The sequence below is a fragment of the Hipposideros armiger genome, unplaced genomic scaffold (genome assembly GCF_001890085.2).
Source record: "Hipposideros armiger isolate ML-2016 unplaced genomic scaffold, ASM189008v1 scaffold_72, whole genome shotgun sequence".
Taxonomy (NCBI): Eukaryota; Metazoa; Chordata; class Mammalia; order Chiroptera; family Hipposideridae; genus Hipposideros; species Hipposideros armiger.
In genome coordinates this window covers 4,551,106-4,560,255 of record NW_017731422.1, presented here as the reverse complement: position 1 = coordinate 4,560,255, position 9,150 = coordinate 4,551,106, and the positions used below count along the sequence as shown (strand labels likewise).

The following is a 9,150-nucleotide window of genomic DNA, read 5'->3' as shown; positions in this document are numbered from 1 at the left end:
CAGATTGAGTGCCCTCCCATTTCTACCTTGGCCTCCTAGGTGACTGGGGGCATTGTGGTTAGCAACTCCATCCTAGAGATTTCACTTGTCCTATGCGGGGTCTGTGAAAGAGCTCAGAGAAGATCTTTAAGGACACCCTGACCTAAATCTAATTCCCACACAGCTGCTTAAGAACTGATGGTGGTGGCTAATTGTTTTTCCTTTCTACCATGGAGAGAATTATAGGATTTTGTGTCTCAGGGGGACTGTTCCAAGCTGAAATCAGCCCATCCCTGTCCAGGTGAGCCCCTCCACCCTGCCCCCAAACTTTTTGTTGGGAATGGGGGAGACTTTCTTCTAAGACTGGGACCACAGGTTGGGCCCAGGGAAGAACCGGGCAGAAGTCACCTTCTGGAACTAATTTTGGAACAGGAAGAGAAATGTGGAAGGGTGCTGAAGCTTGATATTCAAATGCAGACGTGTTTTGGAGCCCCCTGCATTCGTTCAGAATCCCTGTGAATTGCCGCACCTAGATATCATCTGAGACAAAGGGAGGGGCCCGGACATGTCAGGGGAAGGCTGGGCTGAGCAACCAGGGCCCCAGGGAGCGCCAGACCACTGGCCCAGGCTGGCTGGAGCCCCTCCTGTGCCCACAGGAGCCCCCTGGTGACAAGGGCATCACCAGAACCAGGCTCCAGATGGCCACTCAGGCCATGGGTGATTAACCCCCATCCTTTGACCAACAGGCCCCCCACGAAAGACGTCACTATTTAATTAGCCATCTCTGATTAACCAAACTTGGCATTCGCCTCCTCTTGCCCTCATCTTTCCCAGCTCCGAATCAATGGCTTTGATATGCTAATTAGGGAGTAATTTAATTTCAAAAGGCCGCAATTAACAAGGGTGTTGTGGACATGCTGTAGTTAAGCGGAGTAATCTAATTTGCATTAGTAACAAGCTGGGACTAATTAGAAGCTTAATTAGACACTTAGATGGCTCTTATGTTTACTTTCTTAATGAGATGGAGTGGGATCTTTGGTTCTTTTTTTTTTTTTCCCTTTATTGTTAATTTTTCCTTTTGGTCATGGTACTGGGAAGGAGTGTTGAGGGAGGCCACCTTGCTAGGGCCTGGTAGGATTATTTTTGGGGCTGGAGCCAGTGAAAAGTGAACTGGGAGGTGGTGGTGGTGGTGGTGGTGGTGGTGAGGGTGAGGAAGGCTCAGATTCCAGGGAAATTCCAGAGTGACCACCTTCTGGGCTTTACCACCTCTGAGGTGGGTTGGGGTGGTGTGATGGGGAAAGAGCCCTGGTTTGAGAGTCGGAAGAGCCCAGGTTTCAGTTTGGTTCAGCCCCTTAACAGCCAGGTGACCTTGTCAAGTCACTATGCATCTTCAAAGTGTAGTTCCATCTTCACCTGTCAAGTGAGTGCCAGGTTGTGTAGAAAAGAGAGGAGGGGACACGGTATGGGAAAGGACTTTCGAGGACTCTGTGAGTGGAATGGCTAGTATTAAGAAAAAAATATATTTACAAATTGTTTGCCCGCGCTTCACTTCCTTGTGACTCAGCTCAGAAGACACCTCCTACAGGAAGCCTTCCCAGAGTACCTTCGCTCCCTGTAGGTACCCATACCCCTCTAGGGGTATTATTTAATATAATAACATTTTTGAAGTTTGTGTGTGTTGTGTAGGGCAGAGGTTCTCAACCCTGGCTATACTCAAAGTTTAGAATACTTGGAAAAGTTTTTTAAATTATCCACTCCTGGGTCCCACTCCCCAGAGATTCCAATTTAATTGATCCAGGGTGAAGCCTAGGTATGGGTATTTTTTTTTTTAATGCTTGTGTTTGCCAGTGTGTCTCTTTTTCTTCTTCAAATTGTAAGCCCCCCCCCCCAAAGCAAGGGCTGTGTTTTATTCATATCTATATGCCCAGACCCCAGTACTCAGTATCAATTGCAGGCAGAGGCGCACCACCCAGCTATGTGCCTTGGAAACTCATCCAGATTTGACAGGGTCTGTAGTGTTGGATTGTGAATGCCTGATGCAGGACCTGAGAAGGAGATGAGAGTGGAGGGAAATCGCTAAACAGCTGAGGGATTTGTGAGTCTTCTGGGACATGGGCACATTGCTGAAGGGAGGGAAAAATTGGTACAAATTTTACGTCATCCATTAGGGAATAAATGTATCAAGAGCCTTAAAAAGATGCAATTCTGACTTCCAAACGCATATCCTAAGCAAATAGCCAGAAATGTAGCGTATTCTGTTCACATAAGGGTGTTTATTGCACAGTCATAGTAAAAAAACAGGTAACAGTTTGGATGTCCAACTCTAGGGGATTGGCTAAATAAATTCTGAAACAGGCAGCCCATTCGAGCAACTATGTGACCACCAAAAACTGTTGCTTAAAATATTCGATGTCATGTGGAAATGGTTATGATAGTAAGTGGTGAGTGGAAAAATAGGAAAATTCAAACCATGTACAGATTATGACCCCAGTTTCACTTTTTAAATGTTCATTTGCCAAAAGAGAGTGAAAGTGGACTGACTGGAAGGGGCGGATCCACAAGGCTAGCTCTCTGGGTGGTAGAATTATGGGCACCAAATTTTTTTTTCCCCAAAATGCCCTACCAAGACGTCTTTTCCTTTTATAATTAGAAAATGAAGTTATTTGAAATTTGGGAGAGAACCTGGCATCGACAGCACATGCGTTTTAGAGAGGCATATTCTCACCCTGCCACTTGCACTGAGCTCCTCAGGCCCGGAAGTTTTGTGCTAACAAGAGGACTTAGATGGCTCCTGGAGTTGGAGCAGGTAGCTCCGAGGGTGTCATCTGGGGGAAATGTCAGGCAGCAGTGGGAGTAGGGAGGAAAGCCTGCCTAGGGTGCCCGCCTGAACCCACAAGCGGGAGAGCCCCGAAGTACGAAGAGGGCAGGGGTTGGAGAGGCATAAGGCTTTTTCTGGAACTCAGGGAGCCCCATCTTCTTGGGGAGAGATACCACTGGCCTGCTCAGAGAGCACAGTAGTTACGTGACTCATCGCCCAGCTCTAGTTTGGGGATCCATTCTGGAGCTATTGAGACATTCGAACCCTTGGGTGCTGCTTCATTTTCCTCAAGTGCTGAACCAAGGGCTGGGATCAATTTTTAAACCATAGCCAACTCAAAGTTGGGAGCTTCTGGGCCCCCATAATTATAGTAGCTACCCCTCTCTGAATGCCTTCTTCACACAGTGTATTTTATTTGATACCACAGCAACCGGAAAGGTTTATTGATATTAGCCGCATATGACAAATAAGGAACCCAAGGCTCAGGCTGCTGACCTCACTGCTCAGTGCTCTTATTATAAAGGTAATAAGAGACTACAGAAGGGTCAAGCAGCAAGGATGGCAAGTGGCTGGGTGCTCCCTGAGTCCTCCCCTCAGCTGGCAGCCTGAACCAGTGGGCCTTTGGGGCCTGCGCTTAATGGAGGAGGGGTGGTACCTGGGCCTTTGGATGACAGATTGGGAGCCATCCTTCACTTACTTGTAATGCCAGTGCTTATTGCTCTGAAAAGCCCTCTGCTTTATATCCCTTGACACAAGTAAGATCTGATAGCGGGATAGCCATAAAGAAAGGAAGAGAGGGAAATACAAGGTGTCTTCATGCTCTGTTCCAAGCGGCACCCACGTGTGTGTCTTTTTCTGTAATCCAGAAGTGTGTCCATTTCAAAGACTTTCAGCTCTGGAAAAGCCTGGGACTGGTGACCTCTTGTAAAATAATGGCCTTTGCATATGCTGTTTCCCCTGTATTCACTGGACGCTTTGCCTGGCCAATACTTACCCACTCTTCATTTTCTAAGCACTCATGCCATTTCCTCAAAAAAGAAGGCCTGCCCTGCCCCCCTCCATTTAAATTAGAGCCCCCTGTTTATTCTCTGTACTCACATTTGATAGAATTTACTTCATGTGAGCTTATCTGTTTATTGGCGTCCTTAGTTATCATCTGCCCCCCTTCATGGGAACATAAGCTCCGGAGAATGAGGCCAGTGTCCTGTTCTGTTCAGGTCTGCATACACAGAGCCTTGGCACACTGTGCTTAAATATTTGTTGAACCAATGAATGGATGAAGGGTCATTGCTGGTGAAATATACTCCTAGCCAGCCATTGGAGGAGAGAGAAGAATGACTTCCTTCACGGTGTAAACTACTAGTGGCTAAACTTTCAAAAAGACAGGTGCCAGATTTATTCAGAAATAAGGGAGGAGGAACAGGACCTCCATTATTACCAGTTACCCTCAAAGCATGTAGGACGCTACTGCAATGGCTTGTTTGAGTTTTGTAAGCTTGCAGAGGGCAGGGACCACATTTCAGTTTCCTGCAGGTAGATCCTCAGTGCTCGGCTGAATCAGGCACTCAATTCATGTTAAGCGAATGAGTGGCCTTGGAGATGGAGCCTCTCGTTTTGGCCACCAGGAAGCTCATAACTCAAGTCATTGCTCCTCGTTGGAGCCCTGTTGTCTTGGACAAGCAGCATCGGCATCACCTGGGAACTTCTTAGAACTGACAATTCTTAGGCCCACTCCATACCTACTGGATCAGAAACTGCAAGCTTGGGGTTTAGCATTCTGTGTTTTAACAAGCCCTCCAAGGTGATTCTGATGCGCTCGAGTTTGAGAGCCTCTGGCTAAAGGTTTTGGTCCATTTATTCTGCCTTCCTACTACCCCAGGATATTATATTTTAAGAATCTTTATCTGTCTTTTATTGCAGTCTGCTACCCAATCATTTTTGGAAGTTGATAGGAGTATACATTGTAAATAGATAGCTACATCTAGTCCAGTTTTCCCCATGATTCAGAGGAGAAAAGTGTGTGGGGGGGTAAATTAACTTGGCCCAAGTCACTCAGGAAGTTGGTGATAAAGCTGGGGCTAGATGCCACGTTTCCCAACTTCTAGTCACACTCAGGCTTTCAGCTACTTCCACAGCTAGATTATAGGTTTCTGGAAGGCTGGAAACGGTGTCTCTTTATTTCAACCCAAACCATCATTGATCTGCGTACAGGTTACCTATGGTCAGGCCCCCGCTAGCCTCGCTTCTCTAAGAGCTGGGTGTGCGCCCCCTCCAGCTGAACGCAGGCACTTGCGCGCCCTGCGGGACAGGAGCCCGAAGAGCGCGCTGGGGGCTGCCCCGCCCCTTCCCTCTCCCATTCCCTCCCTCCCTCGCGGGTAAACGCCGGGCATCCATCAGTCTGTTAATTGCACTAATTAGAGATCGCAGAGGTGTTAATTGGAAAACCCTGGTATTGTGCCTGTTTGGGAAGAAAACGTCAATAAAAATTAATTGATGAGTTGGCAGGGCGGGCGGCGCGGGTTCGTGGCGAGGCGCAGGGTGTCGTGGCAAATGTTACGGCTCAGATTAAGCTATTGTTAATTAAAAAGCTATGGTAATTAATACTCCTTACACCATATGGGCCCGCGGAAAAGGCACAAAGATTTCTCACGTGTAGGGCTCCCCATCCCTTCTTCTCTCCCGCGAACGTATCCTAGTCCTGGGTTTTCCCTTTGGTCCTAAGGTAGGTAGAACTCGTCACTTCCGGGCATGGAGGTGACAAGGCGGACCTGGGCGGGTGACGATGCGTTCCCCGCCAGGGTTCTTAGAAGGGCCAGGAGTCTCTGGGGAAGTGGGAGCCCCCAGCGGCCTGCAGACTCTCCCTGAGCGGAAGAAGTGGCCTCGGCTTTGACCCAGCCTTCTTCCTTCTGACGGCAGCGTCTGGAGGAGCGTGGGGCCTGCCCCAAGCCTCTGAGGCGCCTTGGCTAAGGGGAACCCCGAGAGATAGGAAACTAGGACCTGCCTAAGAGCGGGATCAGAGCTCCAGACAAATCTTAGATCACCTAAAAGAATTCCAACTCAGTTGCTCTCCACTGCCCCCAACAGGTGGTAGAAGGGTCGAGGAAGGCTAGGGTAGGGGGTGAGAGTCTCAATTTAGCCAATACCAGAAAGACCTTCTAATCCCCCTCCCCCTCACCTGTTGTATAAAGGAAGAAAGAACAGCCCAGTGACTTGGGCAGGGACTGTGACTTGCCCAAGGTCCCACCGCTTGCCCTGAAAACCAGATGGTCTCATTCCCAGTGCTTGTCACCTTCTCCTCTGCTGGTGTTCAGCTGCTCTTTGCTAGAGGAACAGGTGGAGAGAGGCAGAAGGGCGGGAGTGCAGGGAGGAGGGTGCTCCTCCCCAGTACCTGAGCAGGAAGTTCCGCCCTACTTGGGATGGAGCCCTTTGGGAAAGGAACCACAGCTGGGACTCAGATGGACCCTCAGTGGCTTCATGTCCACATGCTGGACCAGGGGATTTTACTCCTGGAGCTTCCAAGTCAGAAGAGACCTTCAAGACCACCTCTTCATGTAGAGGTGAAGAAGTTGAGGCCCAGAGAAGGAAGCAGGCAAAGGATTCACAGCTGGCTGTGGCTGAGCGCAGGTTGCCTGACCCCATGAATGAGTGGAGACCCTGCCTTCTCCTTTAACCAGGGTCCAGGTTCTCATGGTCACCGACTTCCTTCCCTGCACCCCACACCCTTGTAGTTACAGGGCACCGATATGAAAGCCTGCCTCCAGCACTCCAACCCTTCCCAACCCTAGCTGGCTGGGACCCAGGCACCCAGAGTCTGCTCACCCATAGTGCAGGGAACACCCCAGTGCTATCGCAACACCCTGTTGAGAGGTGGGCAGGAGGTGTGAGTTCCCTGGTGTGCTCATCCTCAGAGGGCAGGCATCCCAGGGCAGAGGTGAGGGTACTGAGTTTGCCTGGGAGCACCTGCCTTACAGGATTGAGTGGGTGTTGGTGGGCCAGCAGGAGTTTGGAAGGAGGTGAAAGCCCCTGGAGGGGGTAGAGCATGTCACATGGGAATTAATGCCATTCTTACACCCTGCGGAAATGACTTTTCAAATGCATATAATCTCAAGCATGCAAATGAGAGGCTTGCTTCACCCTGTTTAATATGAATGATCAGCCCTTGAATAGCTGTTATTACACGCCACATTGCAGCAATTATGTTGTTCACTGGGTGTCGCTATGTACCCCCCAATAAAAAATTAAAAAAAAAACCAGAAAATAAAGGACACCTCTGTTTGCATCCTCCTTCCTTTTTCTCCCCTTTTCCAAACTTGCTATCTGATCTACAACTTTATAGTGTATGTGAGTGTTGGAAAGGGGGCACTCTTCCTTACCCCAGGAAAGTAACTGCTGGATTTTCTGTCCTTTCTCCTGTGCACACACACCCCTGAGGCTCTGGTCTTTGTCCCCTGGGGCCCAGCAGTTCTCAGATCTTAGAGCAGCTAGACTTGGAATCAGGGCGGGCAGCTGCTCTCCACCCTCAGCAGGGCCAGGGTTGAGGGAGAGAGAGAGCAGTGTGGGCCCCTGCCGTCTCCCCATCCCCCTCATGTAGCTGGGGCCCAGGCCGGAGTGGGGGAAGGTGCTCTGTAAGCTGCTGGGAGGGATGGGTTGGGTGGTTGGGGGAAGGGGGGCTGGAGCCCTGTGCTCTGGTGGGTGGAGGATGGTGCCCACCCCATCCATCATTTGGCAGCCACTGGCCCTCCGGCTGACATGGCCATTAAGGCCTGAGACCGGGTGCTCAATCTCTTCCGAACCGTCGCCCCCAACCTCGCCCTTGCCCCTGGTGCGGCTCCTCTCAGAACCCAGGAGTGGGAGTAGCAGCTGGGGTTGGGGGGAACAACACAGAGAAATGCACAAACATGGGAAACTCTAATAACACAGGGTTACATAGGGGGCCACACATCCACTGGGACAGAGACACCTAGAGTCACAGATGGAGAGGGGCCACAAAAGCAGTGATGTGGCACACATGTGAACTGGTGGCAGCCCTCTGGGTCCTCATCAGCTCTCTGTCCCCCCACCCCTCATTACCCCCAGTCCAACCTGCTATGCTTCTAGCAGGGACAAAACAGAGCACGTGACCCAGTAGAGGGAAGAGAGTTCTGTGAAAGAAGAGAATTTGGGGGCAGGGAAGGAGATGCCCTTGGGAGCTGCCACCTTGGGTAAGGAATTAAGGAAATAATCCAGTCTCTTCCAGCAGTTTCTCTAATCTGCTACCTGCAAGGCCCTCACCCACCTTTTGAGTCAGAAAGACCACGTGGTTGTGGGGTTTGCTTAGGCCAAAAGGGATTCAAGGAGGGAGGAAAGCACACTGGTTGGCTTCCACAGGCCCTGCTAGCTGCTCGTGTGGCTCCCGCCTCTTGATCGCTGTGTGACGTGGGCCAAGACTTTGACCTCTCTGAGCCTCGTCTTCCCCTTTACAAATAGGGCAGGTGGAGAAGGGGTTGATTGGAGCATACTCCTCCAGGTGGCTTCTTTGTGCTGTTTTATTTACTCCTCATAGGACTTTAAGAGCCTGGGATTAATTACTTCTCTAGACAAGGAAACTGAGGTTTAGGGAGTTTCAGACATGTGTTGAAGATCAGTGGTGGATACCAGCTGTGTCCTGTTGCACGGAAATCCATGTTCCTCTCAAGGGGCTTTGAGGATAGTTGCAGACACCCCAGACTTTGAGAACAGCTCCGCCTACTCAAGTTCCCGCATCTGCATCCCAGTCTGTGTGTGCAAGCCCCCGAGCTAGTGGAATCTCCCTCTGTGAGTTGTAGGAGGCGGCTCAGGCCTCCTCCTCACTACCCTTGACCATCCCAAACACGCCCTTCTCTTTTTCTGGGGATGTTTCCGCCACTCCTGCAGAGGCATTTGGGGTGGTGCTGGTGGGGGCACAGGGTGAAGGCCTTGACTCTTTGGGTCAATTCCCCAACTCTCTGGGCCTTCCGCTTCCCCATCTGTCACATCAGGATGATAATGACTCACAATTCTAGAGATTAGGAATCATGGTGCCTGTAGAGACAGTAACTCCTGAGTGTCTACTTTTGGCCAGACCCTGCCTGGGCTGCCGGCTTGAGAATTGAAAGGTCAGAGAAGTAGGACCACGGCTGCCTTCGCGGCATAGCTCTGACATGCTCTGCCTGCGTCCCAGTAGGTACTGGGCAAATTGCAGCCCTTTTTGCTGTGGAACCAACATTGATGAGAGCCTTTCTGGGCCCTGGGAAAAGGAGACTATGAGGAGGCCCCTGTCCTGCGGGAACTCCCTGTCTACTTGGGAGCAAACACAAAGGCCATTACAGGGGTTTATGTGTGCGTCAAGTGGGTGG

The 9,150-nt window shown here is 50.4% G+C and overlaps 1 protein-coding gene across 4 annotated transcripts in view; it reads left to right on the top strand.

Annotated features, from left to right (window-relative positions):
* Nucleotides 1–9,150, top strand: part of FOXP4 (forkhead box P4) — a 58,863-nt gene that overhangs the window by 14,481 nt on the left and 35,232 nt on the right. The gene's annotated exons all lie outside the window — the stretch shown is intronic.